Here is a 21,385-nt window from a genome sequence, read left to right as displayed (position 1 = left end):
TATGTGGCCATGTTCTAGCAGAGTTTCTTTCTGACGTTTCACCAGCATCAGCTTCTGGGAGCTGAAGTCCAAAATCTCTTAAAGGGCACAGTTTGGGGACCATTGTTCTAAATGGATAACCTGGTAACATTGCAAAGGCCAGTTAACATTTGTATGCTGTTAGAATATCAAGAAATTTCTGCTTGTAAAAGAGTTCTTTAAGCTGCAATTTCAAGAGATCTGTGTCCCTTGGGGCAGATGCCAAAATGCTAACTAATCAGCAGCAGTGGCATGATTCAGTGCTTGTAGTTCCTGCTCTTGATTATTGCTGGCTTACAGTCGTTATGTTAACCGTAGCTCAAAATTGTGAACAGATGAGCAGATTACTTACTTGAACTGTAGTCAATCATGACATCACTCTTCTTCTAAAATCCCATTCCTTGGCTCTTTCCTGAGTGCTTTAAGGTTTGGCCAAGTGCTACTGGATTTGGTAACTTGCTCCATCTTAGCTAGGACAAGTTGCTTTTACAGACAACCTCATACTCTGAGATCAACACAGCCCAATTCCAACATTATAGCACTCTGACTAAATATTGCAAGTAGTAAGGAGTTTTGGATCCCTGAATTCTGTCATGTGGGAAATGCTTACTATTCTCATCAATTGGTGGGGAGGTATCACTTTCCTGCTTTTCAGTTATGCAGAGAAATATTTTCTTAAAGAATTGGCAGCTCCAAGTGGGTCAAAGGAATCCCCCTCTGTTGTTTGTGCTCCTTATAAACCTTTTTCTATATTGTTCATGTGTAGGACTAGCCTACAGATATTAACCTACAGATATTCAGGCTGAGACAGACACTAGTTATTAATCTGATATACTTAATGTTAAATCTTTAGTTCATGACGTCCCCATTCCTCAAGGCAATTTGCCAGTATATTAAACTTGTCTAAGAAAGAGAATAAAACAATTAAATTATAAAAGTCAGATCACACACACACACACACACACACACACACACACACACACAGTCATGTACAAAACAGCAGCCTCACAGTATAAATAAATAAGCCAGGAAAATCTGACAGCCTCATTAAAGTTTCCAGTTTTTGACTGATTCTCTCAAAGCAAACAGTCACTATACAACATAATAATAATAATAATAATAATAATAATAATAATAATAATAATAAATTTTATTTCTACCCCGCCCTTCCATAGAAATGATCAGGGCGGCTTAGAAATGATCAGGGCGGCTGAACATGGGCATCACAACCAAAAAGAGTCTATGGCCTGTTACAGACTGCCAAAATAAAGCTGCTTTGGGTCTCTTTGGAGTTATGCTGTTTAAATGAAGCATGCATCCTAAGAATCCGGAAGCTGCACCAAAGCTGCACTCCAGTGCTTAGGAATGGAGTGTGGCTTTGGCACAACCTCCGGACTGTTAGGACCCATGCGTCATTTAAATAGCATACCTCCAAAGAGACCCGAAGCAGCTTTATTTTGGCAGTCTGTAACAGGCCTATGTTTGGTGCCCACTTCTGAAATTGGAGAAAAACATACCAGATCAAAAGTACATGAGAGATGAAGCAATCCTTTAGAGAGCCTGGGCCTTTATGATATAGCACCAGCATCTTGAATTTGGCCAACAGGTGAGGGCTAGAAATGTTGGGAAAGTACCGTAGTCTGTACAACAAAGCCTAAGAAACTAATACATTTGGGAACATTTTAAACAGTTTTCAAGATAGTGCATGTAAAGTGTGTTACCACAGCCTGAATGATAGCAACATTTTGCTATATTGTATGTAAATTACGCACCCAACTAGTTGTTGACGGAAGCTGAAATGTTTACAGCTGATCTGAATTGTATAGATAATTTTTAATAACTGTACTGTGTAATTGTTATATTGTCAATTTTTGTATTGGTCAATGACCGAATATATTATTATTATTATTATTATTATTATTATTATTATTAGCTCCTTGTAAGTGCATATAATGAACAAGCTTAAGCTGGTTAATCTTTTTTTGTTTTATTAGTTTAAAAAACACACAAATACAAATACATTCATAAAACCCATACATATCCCTTCATCCCTGACGCTCCCCCACCCATTACAACTATCACAAAATTACAAACATTCCAACAAAAACATTCAGCACTTCCTTACTTGTAGCCTAGAGATAGATGTAAAGTTGTCTATCTGGTATTTATTCAGTTTAAATCTTCCTTCTTTCCTTTTAAAGTATAGCTACATCTAACACATTCCAATCCATTTACTCTGGATACATTTTAAATACCTATTGGTTCAGATGTTTAACATAACTATCTTTAATTATACTTTAATTTGTCTCTAGATTCAAGATTATACATTTTCCCCACTTTTGCTTTAAATAAATTATTATTTCATCCCAATCTTGTTGAAGTGTCTTTATAGTTTCGTTTCTTATTCCTTTGGATAACTTGTCCATTTCTAGGAGGTCTAAGAGTTTGAAGGACCAATCTTCAATTGATGGAATTTCTTCTTTCTTCCAATTCTTTGCGTAAATTATTCTCGTAGCTGACAACATATAAAAAATAGTTTGGCCCACTTTCCCCTCTATTTCTTCATCTATCATATTTAACAGGAAGATCTGTGGTGTAAATTTCAAATCAATTTTTAGTATTTTTTAAATTTCAAAGTAAACTTGTTTCCAAAACTTGTTTGCTTTTCTCATGTCCACCACATGTGAAAGAGTGAACCCTTCACTTTTCCACACTTTCAACATAAATTTGAACAGTTCTTATACATTTTACGCAACCTATCAGATGTCAGACACCACCTATAATAAATCTTATAATAGCTTTATTTCACATTTTGACAAGAAGTATAGCCTAATCTCTTTTTCCATGTGTATTCCCATTGATCTAAACTGAGATTGCTTCCAATATTTTGTGTCCATTTGATCATATTCTCCTTAACCCCTTCATCCTCTGTATAAAATTTTAACAAACATTCATAGACTCGAGATAGAGGGGCTTCTTTGACATCAATTCTTTCTCTATTTCAGAGTTGTTATTTCCAATGCCCTCATTTTTTTATCCATTATGGCCTGTTACAGACAGCCCAAATAAAGCTGCTTCGAGTCACAGTGGAGGTATGGTGTTTCAATGATGCATGTGTCCTAAGAGTCCAGAAGTCGCACCAAAGCCACGCTCCAGCCCTAAGGACTGGAGTGTGGCTTTGGTGTGGCTTCTGGACTCTTAGGACGCATGCATCATTGAAACACCATACCTCCACTGTGACTCGAAGCAGCTTTATTTGGGCTGTCTGTAACAGGCCTATGTATCTTTCCCTCAGTTGTCTATAAAAAAAACCAGGTGCAGTCAATTCCTTCCTTTATGAGCTCTTCCAATGACTTTATTCTAGACTCTTTGTTTGATATTTTAATAATATCCTGATATCTAATCCATTCCTCTTCAGGTATTTAAACAGTGCTTCATGTGGTGAAGCCCACAATGGGATCTGAGGACATATTCTTCTCTTATATTTTTTCCAAACTTTTATCAAAGAGTCTCTAATAAAATGATTATTAAAGTCACGGTTTGCCTTTTCTTTGTTATAAAACAGGGGTTGGCAACCTACGGCCCGCGGGCCGGATCCGGCCCGCGGAGGCCTTTCTGCCGGCCCCCGCGCAGTCCTGCCGCCGATTGCCGCCGTTTCCGCGCCGCTCCGGGCGCCATTTTATTTTTCAAAATGGCGGCCGAAGTCTCGTGCGACCTTTCCCAGGACGGGAAAGGTCGCGCGAGACTTCGCCGCCATTTTGATAAACAAAATGGCGGCGGAGGAGGAAGAGGAGAGCCGCGCGGTCTGGGGTGGAGGAGGCAAAGGATGAAGACCGGCGCCACCCTCCCCTACCTCCCCGCGGGGCTCTGCGCGGCTCTGTGGGGCCCTGCGCGGCCCTCCCCGCCTCCCCGCGGGGCTCCATGGGGCCCTCCCTGCCTCCCCGCGGGGCTCCGTGGGGCCATCCCCGCCTCCCCGCGGGGCTCTGCGCGGCTCTGCGGGGCCCTGCGCGGCCCTCCCCGCCTCCCAGCGGGGCTCCGCGGGGCCCCGCGGGGCCCTCCCTGCCTCCCCGCGGGGCTCCGTGGGGCCATCCCCGCCTCCCCGCGGGGCTCTGCGCGGCTCCGCGGGGCCCTGCGCGGCCCTCCCCGCGGGGCTCCGTGGGGCCATCCCCGCCTCCCTGCGCGGCTCTGCGCGGCTCCGCGCGGCCCTCCCCGCCTCCCCGCGGGGCTTCATGCAGCCCCGCGCTGCCCACCTCCTCCTCTGTCTCCTCCGTCCTGGCCCCAGGCCGCGCGGCGCATGGAGGAGGGGGAGGAGAAGAAAGAAGAGGAGGAGGAAGAGGAGGGAGGAAGAGCAGGAGGAGGCAGCAGCAGGAGGAAGAGGAGATGGGGGCAGCAGGAGGAGGAAGAAGAGAGAGGAAGAGCAGGAGGAGGAAGAGGAGAGAGGAAGAGCAGGAGGAGGAAGAGGAGAGAGGAAGAGCAGGAGGAGGAAGAAGAGAGAGGAAGAGGAGATGGGGGCAGCAGGAGGAGGAAGAGGATTGAGGAAGAGCAGGAGGAGGAAGAAGAGAGAGGAAGAGCAGGAGGAGGAAGAAGAGAGAGGAAGAGCAGGAGGAGGAAGAAGAGAGAGGAAGAGCAGGAGGAGGAAGAAGAGAGAGGAAGAGCAGGAGGAGGAAGAAGAGAGAGGAAGAGGAGATGGGGGCAGCAGGAGGAGGAAGAGGAGAGAGGAAGAGCAGGAGGAGGAAGAGGAGAGAGGAAGAGTTGATGGGGCAGCAGGAGGAGGAAGAGGAGAGAGGAAGAGCAGGAGGAGGAAGAGGAGAGAGGAAGAGCAGGAGGAGGAAGAAGAGAGAGGAAGAGGAGATGGGGGCAGCAGGAGGAGGAAGAGGAGAGAGGAAGAGCAGGAGGAGGAAGAGGAGAGAGGAAGAGCAGGAGGAGGAAGAGGAGAGAGGAAGAGCAGGAGGAGGAAGAGGAGAAGGTGGTGAGTGGCCAGAGGCCACATGGGTTTTTTTGTTTTATTTTGCATTCTTTTTAATTGCTAACAAGTCTCCCTTGCTTTGACAATGATAGTGTGGTGGTGATGGTGATGAGTCAGCTTGAGAAGCATGCAACTACTGTTTCAGAAGCTGAGAGAGTGTGACCTTGCAAAGTGTGTTTTGTGTGCTTTTAATGCTAACAAGTCTCCCTTGCTTTGACAATGATAGTGTGGTGGTGATGGTGATGAGTCAGCTTGAGAAGCATGCAACTACTGTTTCAGAAGCTGAGAGAGTGTGACCTTGCAAAGTGTGTTTTGTGTGCTTTTAATGCTAACAAGTCTCCCTTGCTTTGACAATGATAGTGTGGTGATGATGATGATGATGATGATGATGACAATGACAATGATATGAGTCAGCTTGAGAGGCATGAATGCACTGTTTCTGAAGCCAAGAGAGTGTGACTTTCCAAAGTGCCTTTTCTGTGTGTTTTTGGTTCTTTAATGGTGATATTGATATCAGAAAGCCTTTGAGGCAAGGCCAATGTAAATTGCTGTGATTTTTACAAACCCATGCGCAGTGAAGAAAAACCAAAGTCCCTTGACCAAGTACACATTTCTGAGAAGTACACTTGGTCCAAGAACGGTGAAACCACCTTGACATGTTCAATATGCATAGCCATGTTAAACCATGCTAAGTGTTAAACCCAAGGGGTTTGGTTATGGAATAAGCCTCTGAAATATGCAAGAGGCCATGTTAAGTAAAGCCATGTGAAATGCACAACTGTGCTGTTGTGTGTGTTTTGGAATGCAGGTTGGGGGTGTTTGTCCAGAAAGGGACCGAGGAGGAGAGGGCGGGCACATGCCTCCTCCTCCTTGCAGGGCTTCGGTGGAGGCTCCGCCCTGGAGGGTGGCTCCGCCCCAGAGGGTGGCTCCGCCCTGGTGGGTGGAAGCTCCGCCCCCAGCATGCAGCCCCGCCCCAGAGGGTGGAAGCTCCACCCCCCCCGGCTTCGGCCCCCCGACTTGTCTGAGGGACACCAACCCGGCCCCCGGCTCCAAAAGGTTGCCTACCCCTGTTATAAAACAAATAAGCGTGCCACCCAAATCGTAAATTAACACTTTCCAGATTTAGTACCCTTTTATCCTTTAAACATAACCATTCTTTTAATCAAACCAAGCATGAAGCTTCATAATATAATTTAAGATTCAGAAGGGCTAATCCACCTCTCTCCCTAGTGTCTTGCAGATATTTCAGTTTAATTCAAGTTTTTTCCCATTCCAGATAAACTTTGTTATTTCCTTTTGCCATTCTTTAAATGGTGTTTCATTTTTTATAATTGGGATGGTTTGTAATAAAAACAGAAATCTCGGCAAGACGCTCATTTTAATTGTGGCCAATTTACTCAGTAGCGATAATCTTAAATTACTCCACTTTTTAAAACCCTCTTTGATTTTACCCCATATTTTCTTATAATTCTTTTTGTACCATTCTGAGTTTTTCTTAGAAATAATTGTTCCCAAATACTTCACTTTTCTACTTGTTTTTAAACCGGTACTTTTTCCCATGCTTTCACCTCTGCTAAATTCATATTTTTTGTATTGTCGATTTATCTCTATTGATTTTCAGACCTGAAATTAATTCAAATTTCTTCAGTTCCTTTATAAGATGGTTAGCATCATTTAATGGGTCACTTACTGAGACCATTAGGTCATCTGCAAAGGCTCTTGTTTCATGATGACTTCTCTTTATTTTAATCCCCATAATCTTGGGATTACTTGTTATGTTTTGTAATAGAACCTCCATCTCCAAAACAAACAATAAAGGGGAGAGAGGGCACCTCTGTCTCGGTCCCTTTTTGATGTTAATAAATCCAGATCTCTCCCCATTAATAAGTAGTTGGCCCTTTTGTTTCAAATAAATTGCTTTGACCCAATTAATTCAATTATTCCCCATGTCCGTTTTTTCTAACACATTAAATAATAAATTCCACGACACATTATCAAAAGCCTTCACTATGTCCAAAAAGAAAAGCACCAATCTCCTTTCATTATGGAACTCATAAAATTCCAAAAGACTGAGGATATGTCTGATGTTGTCATTAAGATGTCTTTTGGGGATAAAGCCTCTTTGATCGCTATGGATCACAGACATTAGTATTTTTTTCAATCTCTCTGGTAGTATCTTAGCAAATAATTTATAGTCATTATTTAGCAGGGAGATAGGTCAATAATTTGTCAACAATGTTGGATCTCCTTCCTCTTTTGGAATAAGTATTAGTACTGCCTCTTTCCAAGTTTTGGGTAGATTGTCTTTCTTTATATTATTCATTATTTTTGTTATAGGTTCTGACAGTTCTTCCTGAAGTTTTTAATAACATGGTGAAGCCATCTGGACCAGGGGATTTTCTGCCTTTGCTATCCTTAATAGCCTTGGTTAACTCTGATATAGTTATTGGTTGGTTTAGGAATGTTTTCTGTTCTTCGTTTATTTTAGTTGTTTCTGTATGACTGAGATATTGTCGAATTTTATCATTATCTGTCAATTCCTCTTTATATAATTTGGTGAAAAAGTTGTTGAATGCCTTTATGATTTTATTTTGTTCTGTATATATATTCTTGCCATCTACAATCTTCACTATAGCTTTTCTCTCTCTTTTTTGTCTTAATTTATAGGCTAACCATTTTCCTGGTTTGTTGGCTTGAAAGAAGAGATCTGACTTAATGTATTTTAATTTTCTTTTGATTTCTTCTGTCAGTATTATAGATATTCTTGTATCTGTTGGTTTGTCCTGTAGTTCTCTCTCTTTCTTTTTCAAAATTTCTGTAATATTTTATAAATTTTGTTTCTGCTTCTTTTTTTAGTTCAGAGTTTTGCTGAATAAAAAAAGCCCCTCATTACTGCTTTGGATGCTTCCCATATTGTGTTTTCATCTGTACCTTTCCCTTGATTTTCTTCAAAATAATTTTTTTAATGTAAGTTTTGCTTTTTCTAAGATTTTGGGATTTTGCAATAATTTATCGTTTAAGCGCCAGTTGTAAGTTGAGTTTGACTTTTTTAATTTTAACACAATAGGACTGTGGTCTGTTAATGATTTAGCTAAAATGTCTATTTTTATTATTCTACGGCAGACAGATTTCGTAAGTAAGGGGAAGTCGATTCTTGAAAAAGATTTATGGCTGTCTGAGAAAAAAGTATAGTCTTTTGCATTGCCATAAAGATGTCTGCAAATATCAATCAATTGTAAAGAGTCCATTAGCTTAAAAAAGGTTTGGGGTAATTTAACTTGATTTTTATTTCTTTTTTTACTGATCTATCCAGCATGATTACTGATTGGTAGCTTAATTCTTGCATAATTTTCAACAGTTTTTGATAAAACTTTTCTTTCTTCTCATGAGAGACATAAATTCCAACTAATAAGATTTTTTGATTATTTACTGTAATTTCTACTCCTAAATAAAGACCATTAACATCATTAAAAAATCTCTTTACCTTGATACATCTCCTTAATAAAATTCCCTTTTTTCTTTTTTGAGAGGCTGCAAAAAATTCAATTCCTAGTTTTCTATTTCTTAACAGTCTAGAATCCTTTTGTTTAATGCAAACAAACACATTGCAAACACACTATGTCATTAAATTTCCCCAAATAATGATATATATTTTTCTTTTTGGGGGTGAGTTCAAACCGTTCATGTTCCATGAAAGGATATTGAACCCCAAATTATTTTCTCTCTCAATTTTTTTTATTCATGTTTTTTATTTGTCCCTTTTCCCCCACTTAAATAAAATTAAATTAATTTACCTTCTCCTCTGAATCAGACAGTAACTCTTCTTCGGATATTAAATCTTTATGTCTTTTTTCCCCTATGGCATTTTCTTCTTCATCCTCACTCAGCTGACCAGGACCTGCGTCTTTAGTTTCACTTATTTCACTTTTATTGTCATTATCTTTTTGTGCCAGGTCTTCATTGGTTTTGTCTCCCCTACCAACATCTTTGTTGTCTATTTCATTTCCAAATTTCTTCCAAAAATCTTTTGCCTTTTGTAGTTGTTAACTTGTTCCATTTGCGTTTCCATTTAACAGAAATTCCTTCCAGTTTTTCCCTTTTATAAAGTATCTTATTTCTGTCCGAGACAGATGTTATAAACTTATAATGTCTTCTCTTTCTCAGCAATCCTATGGGTACATCTTTGTAGATTTTTATTTCTTGTCTGCCAACAAACAAATTTTTCTGGTAGCTTAAAAATAATATTTCATATCTCATTTTTTCCCTAACAAAAGTAACTATGGCGTCTCTCGGAAGGTCTCTATCTGTCGCTGTTTGAGAGTTGAATCTGAATGTTGTGTTTATTTCTTTGATAACTTCCTGAAATGGAATTTCAACAAAATCCACTAAAGCTGGTATCAGATGTTCATAAAGGCCGGTTACAGACCGGCACTTTAGTGCGTGATGAGCACGCACTAGGGTTACAAAAGGGCGGTGCTTCCGCACCGCCCTAACCCAAGTGTGTGCTCATCATGCACTAAACGGCAGTGGCCCTTCCATATGGCCGCCGCCATGAGGACATCACGGCCGCGCCGCCTCTAGACGGGGCGGCACGGACGTGACGTCCTTGCTCCACGCCAGGGTGCTTAGTGCGCCCTGAACACGGAGCAGGAAGGAGCTCCGTTTCGGAGCTCCTTCCTGGTTTAGTCCGCTGGGCGCAGCCTTCAGACGGCTGCGCCCAGCGGACTAAAAGAGAAAGGGGCCAAACGGCCCCTTTCTCCTTCTCCCCGCTGCCGCAGGGTGTCCTTGGGGCTTGAAGCCCCAGGGACACCCCTTTTCAGGCTGCGGGGAAGTGGCGTTTTGCTGCTTCCCCGCAGCCTGAAAAGCGGCGGATCGGGGCCTCAGCGGCTGCCGCTCTACACGCTGAGGCCCTGATACACCGGGGAAAGGGGCGGGTGCAGACCGCCCCAAATGAGCGGTCTGTAACCCGCCAAAGATTTTCTTTTTATTTCCTTCAGGCCTCTTATTTTAAGAGAGTTCTCTCTCTAATTCCCCCATTTCTTTTTATTTCCTTCAGGCCTCTTATTTTAAGAGAGTTCTCTCTCTAATTCCCCCAATGCTTTCATGTCTAATTCTCTTTCTTGCTGTTCCTCTATTTTTAGGGTGTTAGCTTCTACATTTTTGAGTTTTTTCTTCTAAATTGTCTATCCTAGGAATGGCTTGGTTTATGTCTTTAATCACAGCTTCAAGAGATTGTTTTATACCTTTTAATTCTTATTTCAGATCTGCCTTTATGTCCTGTTTCAAATCAATCCTCAGATCCTTCATTTCTTGTTTCAATTTTTTTCCCATCTCTTTACCATTTTTTTTTTCCATTTGCAATGTAAGTCTCTTTATTTCTTCCATAATGAAAGAATTTTTGGATGAATTTCAGTTTGGGTTTGAATTTCTTCTCTGAAGTTGAGCTGCTATTTTAGCTGCTGAAGTGTTTCTAGTATATATCATTACTGCTATTCTTATGTAATAATGCCCCCTTGTGCTGGAAATCAGAGTCTTAGGGGGTTCCCACCAAAATCAGAGTCAGGCAAAAAAAAGAAGGAACAAAAGTGGTATTTCCCTCTCACTTCCAAACAAGAGACAAAGTGGGAGAAGTTTGATTCCAATGCAAATCCAAGTATTTTAAAGTGTTGTCTAAAGCAGATTGCAGACAGTTTTGTTGCTAACAAAAGAAGATTCTGAAAAGTCCAAATAAAATTTATAGTCTATTTAGAAAATTATACTATCCCCAAATATTGTTGGGTGTTTAGCAAAGCCATATTTAATGTAATTCTATCATTTATTAGATAATTCGTTTCATCATATTATTAGAATGAGCATGTGTCAGAACTAGTGGTAACCCTCCCCAGACACAGTCAATTAGGCCTGTGAGAAATAGCAAAAAGCTTTATTAAGAAAACAGAAAGGTCCATCTGGTAAGGCATCTTTAGACAGAACTGAAAACCCAGCACACATACATCAGATAGAAGCAGTTGACACAACTCCACACTCACACCAAAATTGGTGGCCTAAACACACACAGTTCTGAAAACAATTGCTTCTTCAGATGTTTTCTCTTTACTTTCTTAGAGGCTATGAGCCTGGTTGTGGTAACAGCCATCCTTAGTGATAAACAACCCTCAAACATCTTGAGAAGCAGCAAAAGAAAAAAAACATTCCTACACATTCCTTTACCGTGCATTCAGCAAGCCCAATTAATACAAGCTCTCTCTATTAAGCTGTTGCAACTCAGATAGTTAACATATTTTTAAACATATAAAATATCACACATTTTAATATCTATTCATTAAACACTTATAATCCTGCTTAGCCCTTATAGCATGCTAATATATCTCTGTTATAATTTCTCTATTAACTCAGTCACTAATCTAACATAAAAAAAACTTAACCTATCTCTGGATTCTTTATTGTTTGAGTAAGTATTGATGGTCTTGTCCACTCTAGTATATGCATAGCACAAATCTTTATTAACAACCAGCAATTATAAAATACCCCAAATACAATATGCATCTAAATAACTAAACATAACAACAAAATAAACAGATCCGAAAGCAACTGTTATATGGATTTTTAATTGTTTGACTGGCTAAACCCAAAGAGTGCTCATTGATGTCATATTAAGGATGTAGCAAGCTTGTTTTCCTTTGGTCCAAAGAATAGGACCAGGAACAATGGATGCAAGCTACAGAAAAAGGGATTATACCAAAACATTAGGAGGAACTTCCTGACAGTAAGAGCTGTTTGACAGTGGAAAACACTTCTTCAGAGGGTGGTGGAATCTCCTCCTTTGAGTTTAAATGGTCATTTGCCAGGGGTGCTTTGATGATATATTCCTGCATTATCATCATCATCATCAATAATAATAATAATAATAATAATAATAATAATTTGTATCCTGCTCTTTTTCCAGAACTGTGCCTCAGAGCGGCTTCATAATATTAAAAGAACAATACAGTGGCATTGGACTAGATGGCCCTTATGGTCTCTTCTGTCTCTATGATTCTATGACTCTATTATAGGAATGATTTAGGAAGCTGGGTAGGTTTGGGTTGGAGAAGAGAAGACTGAGAGGTGACATGATAGCCATGTTTAAATATATTAAGGAATGTCATGGAGACGATGGAACCTACTTGGTTTCTGATGCTCCAGAACCTAGGACATATACCAGTACTGTACATTTAAATAAAAGAGATTTCATCTAAATACAAGGAAGAATTTTTTTTTATTGTAATTGCTTTTGGATAATGGAACAGATTGCCTCAGAGTGTGGTAGTCACTCCATCTTTGGACGTCTTTAAACAGAGGTGCTTTTGTTGTGTATTCCTGCATGTCAGGGAATTGGACAAGATGGTCCTTGTGATCCCTTTTAACACTAAGAGTCATGATTCTATGGTCGCCTCATTTGACAACTGCACATTCCAATGCTGAAAACAACTTATTTTAAGAGATTAACCACAATAATTTTAAGGGAAGCCACCTTGAATCCCATTAGGGAGAAAGGTGGGATACAAATTCAATTCAATCAATCAATCAATAGGGGAGAGTCAGTCTGAAAAGTAACATAGAGGGAACCAATGTAATTTTTCTTTTAACCTCACAGATGGTAACACTTGTCCTTTTCAAGGTATTATGGTATTATCTTATATAATATTGCTCGTTGGATTTAAGGAAAGTAACCATAGCATCTGTAAAAACTATTTTATTTAACTACTGTGTGACTCAATTTCACCTTCCAGATAATCATACCAGAAACATATGATCATAAAGTTCCAAAAGTACAGTATCAGTACATAGAACATGAGACAGTGTAGAATGCTTAAGTGGGTGTCCATAAAATGAAGAATTCATGTCATATAGTGATGTGGCTTTCACTTCATCCTGATGAAAGTCTTTTAGAAGGCTTCCCTGATTAAGATGTTGACCTGATTTGGCCTCAACAACTAGCAGAAACTGTGTTCTAGGATTTCTTTTGCTCTCTCTTCCACTGACTGACAATTCAGCAGCAGCATCTTTTTAACAATGTGGTTCTAAAGCTGCACACATTGTGCATATTCCAGTTCTTAAAATACTGATTTCAAGAATGATTTGATGTGGGTTGGAACAGAGACATGCTTACACATTCATAAGAAATCTGTTTAAAGAGAAGAGGAAAGGAATGAGGGGAAAAATCCACAGACACCCTTCCCATTTCTATCTCTCTCTTCATTTCCAGCACATGAAATCACTTACTGGTCATTTTGAAACCCACAATGTCAAATTGTGGTTGTCCCAGGATAGGTGACATCTGGTTGGAGAGCGGTACTTGTGAAAAGAGTCTAGGGGTCTTAGTAGACCACAAGCTAAGCATGAGTCAGCCAATTCTGTGCTGCAACAACAGGACTATAGTATCCAGGTTGTCCCAGGAGGAAGAAAAATACAGTTCAGATTTGGGGGGTTACATCTTACTTTGACTGAGGTCCCTTCATGCAACATATGAATTAGGAGAAGTAGACAATGGTCATTCGAGTAAGCCTCCAGTCCCCCCCCCCTCCATAGTTTGGTTCAAGATAAGAGTCAAAAGCTGCCTTAAAGTCTAGAAAGGCAATATAGAGAGAAACTGTGTTGCAGGTGGAATACATTTCGATTAAGTGTTGGAGTACAATGGACTATCCTAATGACTACCCCACCCCCTTTTGGGCCTTAGTCCTGCCCCCTTGGTCTCTTAGTACCGCCTCCTGGATATGTGGGTTCTAGGTCTTGGGGTGTCATTTTGGGGTTCTAGGTTTCAGGGTGTCAACTGTTGGAGGGGGTTCTAGATTTTGGGGGTTCCAGAGGACCCCCAAAAGCTCGGCCTTTTTGGTTTTTTGCCAAAGAGGTGTTCGGGGTGCATGTGTGACCCCTCTATGAACTCATCTCAAGACCGCCGACAACTAGGAGTGGGTCCCATCCTCGTCAGACCAATGGTGGCCATTTTATTGGCGCCAACGAAAGTTGTCGGGGTGGGTGCGACATGTCTCCGAATTCATCTCGACTTCCTGAAACAACAGTTCAGAGTTCTGGTGCGATCTGAGCATCGCAAAGGCACGACACACAGATTGCTTCCCCTCGCCCCTCCCTAGGGGTGTCTTTTCAAAAATGGCGCCTTTTTGAGTGTCACCAACTAGTCCATTTCCAACCACTCTAACCAATGAAAGGCAGTGAGTTAGGAGAGTGCCCTCCCCTGCAATGTCAAATGTACAGCCCTCCTCCCTAGGGCCCTTGCACTCACCCCAATGCTGCATTCTCCATAGGCTCCCAGTTTGTTCTCTCCCCAAGATCTCTTTCTGCATAGAGCAGCCCCACTGGTGTGTTTTCCCCAACAGATCATCAATTTTTCATGTAAATAATGATTTTGGGAGTGAAGTGTGACCCCTTGCTTTTATCATCCAAAAATCATCCATGATGATTTTGGGGGCATGTGTGGCCCCTGAGTGCATCTCGGGACCCCTGATCACTAGGAACAGTTTTTGTGACCCTGAAAGCCTCACCACTCCCTTGGGGAATCTCCGAGAGACACAAAAGCTGTTCCTAGTGATCGGGGGTCCTGAGATACGCTCAGGGGCCACTTATGCCCCAAGATACAGGGAAAGATGTCTGAAACTAAGAGGAATCTCGGAAACACATAATGAGAACCTGATAGATAGATTAATTTCTGCCTTGGCCAGCTACATTGAGGTCAGTGGGGAAACGATAGAACATGAAATCGATAGACTCTTTAGGGTGAGTTCCTCCCAAATGAAAGATAGAACATTACCAAGAGATGTTGTGACTTGTTTCACCAGAACACTTACCAGACATCTATTTTTTCAAAAGAATTACGAGAACAAATTTATGTTAGAAGAGTCAGAAGTCCAAATATTTAAGGATATACCAGCACAATTATTGATGGCAAGACAAAAATATCGTACTCTGACACAATTACTGAAAGATTTGAACATAAATTACAGATGGGATAGAATTGAAGGACTCTCTTTCTTTTACAAACAAAAGAGATACAAAATCGAGAATATGGAGATGGCCAAAAATGTGGAAAGATGACTGAAAGAAGAACACAGAAATGGAGAAGAAAGGAGAGCAGGTCAAAACTCACAAGGGAGAGAATGGAGACCGAACAGCAATAGAGATAAACACAATGAGGGAGAGAACATAAAACGGGATGGCCTTGTACGTGAGATCTTACCAAAAAAAAGATGTGGAAAATAAAGACTCGACAGAATTAGCCCAGACAACCTAAGCCCAGACACTTTACAATCTTTATCTCTGAATTCAAAGTTAGAAATTTATATTTCTCTGATTAATTTCTTTGGACTAATCTATTAAAAAGAAAGGGGAAAAAAGAGGCAGTTGTAATAAAATACACAGGGGTGGAAGGGGTGGAACAACAACTTCAACTGAAAAAAGGTTTGCTGAAAAAGACATTCTCAGACAACAACCAGGGAAAGATGGTTAAAATTATCTCTTGGAAAGTCAAAGGAATTCACTCCAAGTATAAAAGAAACATAATATTCCATCACTTAGAAAAGACAAAATCTGATATCCTGTGTATATCTGAAAAAAAGATAAAGGGAAAAGATGCTAAATACGTAAGAAATCCTAAATTAGGATCCTGCTTCTCATCACTCACAAACAAAAAGAAAAGAGGAGTATCGCTCTATATCAACAAGAAATACCAAGCTAAAGAAATCTTTAAAGATAGTGAGGGATCCTATATTGCAGTAGAGATAAGATTAACAGACTTGACAGTTCTAGTAATCGGAATATATGCACCTTTTGAAAAAAGAGATAAGTTCTATAAAAAATTACATGAAGTTCTTAAAAAGACCACTTACAATAATCTACTGTTGATAGGAGATTATAACGCAGTCCCTGAACCTCCTCTAGATAGAACCTCAAATCAAAGAAGAAAGTAACCAAGGGAAATTACCCCAGTCCTTTTTTTTTCCTCATCAAATGATTTCAAACTCATAGATGTCTGGAGACATCTACACAAAGAAACTAAAGGTTACACTTTTTATTCTCCAATCTATGACTCCTTCTCTAGAATAGATCTAATGTATGCAGCTAAATCTCTTCTACCAAGGATTGAATCTATGAATATACTACTTAATTGGATCTCAGATCCTAACCCTACAATGATTGAACTAAGGGAAAGAAAACCGGATTACAACTGGAAGCTACATGCAGATTTTCTTAATAATGATCTAATAAAAATCAAAGAATCATTATTGCTATCCTTTAAAGAAAACACAATAGAGGGAATGAAAAATAAAATGATCTGGGATGCAAGCAAATCAGTATTTAGAGGGATAATAATTAAACTACAATCAGAACAAAAGAAAAGGGAAAGGGAGAAGGAAATAAATTTGACGGAAGAGCTCAGAATTAAAGAAGAAGAACGAAAAAAAAACCTGGTGACAAATCATTAAAATCATAAGCAGAAAGTATCCAACAACAATTGAAGAGTATGGCGACTAAAGAGATAGTAATGAAGCTAAAGAGAACAAAACAAATGTATTTTGAATACGGTAATAAAGCAAGTAGATTACTGCCACATAAACTAAGAAAAGAACAAGATAAAAAATTAATAATAGAAATTGTATACGAAGGCAAAAGAATTACAGATCAGGATAACATCCAGAAAATGTTTTAAAAATATTTTGCAGAATTATATAAAAAATCAGGAGACGAAGACAGAGATAAAGGGAAGATCACGAATTATCTGAACGAAAGAGACTACCCAAAATTAAATAAAAAAGAACAAAACTGTCTTAATAAAGAATTTAGTGCCACAGAAATCTCAGAGGCCATAAAGAAAATGAAGTCCAACAATGCTCCAGGTCCTGATGGCTTCCCAACAATCTATTATAAGAAGAGGGAAGAACAATTAATAACACCATTAAAAATACCCTTAACGATATCACTGAATATGGAATATCAGAATCCTGGAGAGAAGCATACATCTCAATACCAAAAGATAAAAAAGACAGAAGTAACATCAAAAATTTCAGACCAATATCCCTAATCAATTCAGACTATAAAATCTTTACAACGATAATTGCAGAAAGGCTGAAAAGAATACTCAACAATGTCAATCATGAAGACCAGAACATTTTTTTACCAGACAGAAGTATTAGAGACAACATAAGAACAACACTTGACATCATTGAGTATTAGGAACATAACAAGAAGAAGAAACTCGTGTTGTTTCTGCTGGATGCTGAAAAAGCTTTTGATAGGGTGGAATGGAAGTTTCTGTTAGAAGTAATTAATAAAATGGAAATGGGAGCAAACTTTAAGCAATGGATTAAAGCAATCTACAGTAAACAGACAGCACAATTAATTATAAACGGGGGGGGGGGGGACGAAGAAGTTCAACATCGAAAGGGGAACACACCAGGGATGTCCACTATTCATTTTGACATTAGAGATTCTTAATATCCTGATAAGACAAGGAAAACATATCAGAGGAGTAAAGATTAAGGAGCTTAATTTGAAATTAAAAGCTTATGCGGATGATATAAATTTTTATTTAGATGATCCAAACAGAAGTATACACCACTTAATAAAGATCATACAGAAATAAGAAGAGGTCTCAGGCTTCAAGATCAATCAGAGCAAAACTGTAATACTCTCTAAGAATATATCAACAGCAGAAGAAAAAGAGCTCAGTTCTTTATCTGGATTTAAAACAGAGAAGAAATCAAGATATCTTGGAATATGGCTGACCGGCAGAAACATGGATTTGTTCGAGAACAACTATGGTAAAACCTGGATTGAAATAAAGAAAATCCTAGAGAAATGGTCCAAATTACATCTCTCCTTCTCAGGGAAAGTGGCAACAATTAAAATGAACATATTGCCCAAGTTCATTTTTTTATTCCAAAATTTGCCAATAGTGGATAATATAAAATATTTTGAACTTTGGTAACAGGAACTAACAAAATTCCTCTGGGATGGAAAAAAATATAAAATAAAATGCAAGATCCTAACAGATGAAGTAAAAAGAGGGGGATTAACATTGCCTAACCTTAAGTTACATTTTGATGCTGCTTGCCTACTTTCGATAGAGGATTGGGCAAAATTACAGAATGATAGATTACTCTGCCTAGAAAGCAGCAAACTCACGTTTGGATTTCATTCGTTCCTCTGGTATGACAAACTAAAGGACAACGCAGACTTCTCCCACCATGTAATCAGAAAGGCCATACTTAAATCATGGCTAAGCATGTTAGACACCACAAAAACATCTCAGCCCAACTGTCACCAACAAATACTTTCAAATGAACCAAAACGAAGTGCCTTTATGAATCACACTAGCTGAACTGTGTTCAGAGAAAATCTTTTTTCTTTTAAAGTCATTTTTCTACAGGAGGAAAAAAGTTGCAAAAATGAGAAATGAAGCAAAAAAAGGGGAGGGAGCCTGAAATTAGCTTAATGTCATTTCAGTGTTGAGCGGTGGTTGGGCGGAGCAGTAGGTACAGCACAGAAACCCACCATTAGAACAACGCTTTTGTTTGTATGCCTGGATAAACCCTCAGAAAACTCCAGAGGTACAATTGCAACAGTCTACACCCCCCCCCCCCTTTTACTTTACAAAATTCTAACGAATTTACATCCATGCGGATGTGACTATTTCCATACAAATTCAACATTTGTTTCAGCACAGATTGGGCAAAGTTGATTCCTGAAACTTAATTCATAGTGAATTAAAAGCGGAGATAACTGCTGCGAATTATCTCCTAGTTTACAAAGTGTTCAAGTGACTATAGTTTCTTCTAAACTCTGCAGTGCGCTGCTAAAGACACAATATAGTATCCTGTTCTGGGCAAAACCTGGGTGAAAATATAGTTTTGTCTCTTATTTGAGTCACATTTGTTTCTCTCTCTTCCCCTCCAAGACAGGCCTTTTCAATAAATGATTTCTCTGTGTTTTATTTCTTTGGCTTCCTCTCTAATTAGTGTCTAGTTTTTATGTTCTGCCTTCTCATCCACCACTGCTATTTTGACACAATTGTTGCTCAGTCTAGGACATTGCTCTCCCATGTGCTTCAAAACAATCTTGGTGCAATTATACACCCACTTCCAAGATTACGGAAAATCCTCTCCCAAACCATGACCATATTGTTAAAATAACGGTGTGTGGAAGCAAAACAAAAACAAACCAAAGCAAAACCTAAGCACAAAATATTTGTGCTTTTCTTGGGCCCACAGAATGCAGCAAATATGTATAAATGTTTCTCAGAAATATTTTCAAAGAGGCTTAATCCTAGATAGGTATTATACATTCTTCGGTTAGTTCACAGATATTATTAGCTTCCATACTTTACTGTTTCCTGATTAGTTCTGGTTAAAGAGTGTGGATAAGATCATAAAGTTGTAAGGCCCTGGAGTTCAACCCCCTTCTCAGTACAAGATCTCCAGCTAAAGTTTCTCCAGCAGGTAACTGTCCAGTCTCTTTTTGAAGACATCCTAAAAGTGGAAGGGGGGGACCTCACCACTTTTAGGCAATTGTTTCCATTGCAGAACAGCTCTTACTCTCAAGAGATTCCTTCTCATATCCAGTCAAAATCTACTCTACTGTAGGACCTGATCCTACCCTCTGGGGTAAAAAAAGCTTGTCCCCTCCACTCTGTGACAGCCTTTAAGGTATTTTAAAAGTGCAGTTACATCACCTCTCAGTGTTCTTGTCACCGACCTGAACATATTGAACTCCTTTCTTCATATGTTTTTTTCTCTATACCTCTTATCATCCTTGTTGTCTATTTCTGAACCTGCTCCAACTTGTCTATATCCTTCTAAAAGTGAAGCACCTAAAACTGAATACAATATTCTAGATGAGGCCTGACCAATGCAGAATACAGTGGTACTATGATTTTCATTGACTGGAAAACTATGCTTCTATTAATGTTGCCTAAAACAGCATTTGCTTCCTTTGCTGCAACTTCATACTGCTAAGTAATATTGCTTTTATGATAAACAAGGGTCCTTTTGTGTGTAGTACTGCTGAGCTTGAAGGCACACAACAACAACAACAACAACAACAACAGCTGAACCATGTATCCCCTCCCCTCATCCTAAATCTTGGCTTTTGTGGCCAAAATACAGAATTTTGCATTTTTCTCTATTGAATTGTATTCTATTAATTTCTGCCCAATTTTCTAGTTTATCTAAATCCTTTTGAATACTGTTCTTATCTTCTAGTGCATTAGACACCCCTCCAGTTTTGTACCCTCTGCGAACTTGATAAGGATTCCCTCTACCCTGTCACCTAAGTCATTGATAAAAATGTTGATGAGTAAATGCCCCTAGGACAGAACCCTGAGATACTTCATTTTGCCGCCCTAAGTGCAGTACCTTACATTTCTCCATGTTGAATTTCATTTTGTTAGCTTCAACACAGAAAATGTAAGGTACTGCACGTAGGGCGGAAAAATGAAATGCACAGATATAGGATGGGAGACACCTGGCTGAACAAGACTACATGTGAAAGGGATCTAGGAGTCCAAGTAGACCATAAGTTGAACATGAGTCAACAGTGCGATGCGGCAGCTCAAAAGGACAATGCAATTTTATGCTGCATCAATAGAAGTATAGTGTCTAGATCAAGAGAAGTAATAGTGCCACTCTATTCTGCTTTGGTTAGGCCCCACCTGGAATACTGTGTCCAGTTCTGGGCACCACAATTAAAAAAGGACATTGAGAAACTGGAGCGTGTCCAAAGGAGGGCGACTAAAATGGTGAAGGGTCTGGAAACCATGCCCTATGAGGAACAGTTTAAGGAGCTGGGCATGTTTAGCCTGGAGAAAAGAAGGTTAAGAGGAGATATGATAGCCCTGCTTAAATATTTGAAGGGATGTCATGTTGAAGAGGGAGCAAGCTTGTTTTCTGCTGCTCCAGAGACTAGAACGCGGAACAATGGATGCAAATTACAGGAAAAGAGATTGCACCTCAACATTAGGAGGAACTTCCTGACAGTAAGGGCTTTTCGACAGTGGAACAGACTCCCTCAGAGTGTAGTGGAGTCTCCTTCCTTAGAAGTCTTTAAACAAAGGCTGGATGGCCACCTGTGGGCAATGCTTTGATTGTGATTTCCTGCATAGCAGGGGTTGGACTGGATGGCTCGTGCGATCTCTTCCAACTCTACGATTCAATGATTCTATAATTCTATGAAACCTCCTTCTAGTTTGAAGTGCAGCCATTGATGACAACTCCTTGAGCACAGTGATGCCACCACTTATGGAGCCATCTGACAGTGTACCCATCTATTCTACAGTTAATCAATTTACTAAAATATGATGAGAGATCTTATCAAATGCTTGGCTGAAATCCAGGTAAATTACATCCACAC

Source organism: Sceloporus occidentalis, unplaced genomic scaffold (assembly GCF_023333645.1).
Source record: "Sceloporus occidentalis isolate IW3139 unplaced genomic scaffold, rSceOcc1.0.p SCAF_4, whole genome shotgun sequence".
NCBI lineage: Eukaryota > Metazoa > Chordata > Lepidosauria > Squamata > Phrynosomatidae > Sceloporus > Sceloporus occidentalis.
This window is presented reverse-complemented; position numbering follows the sequence as displayed.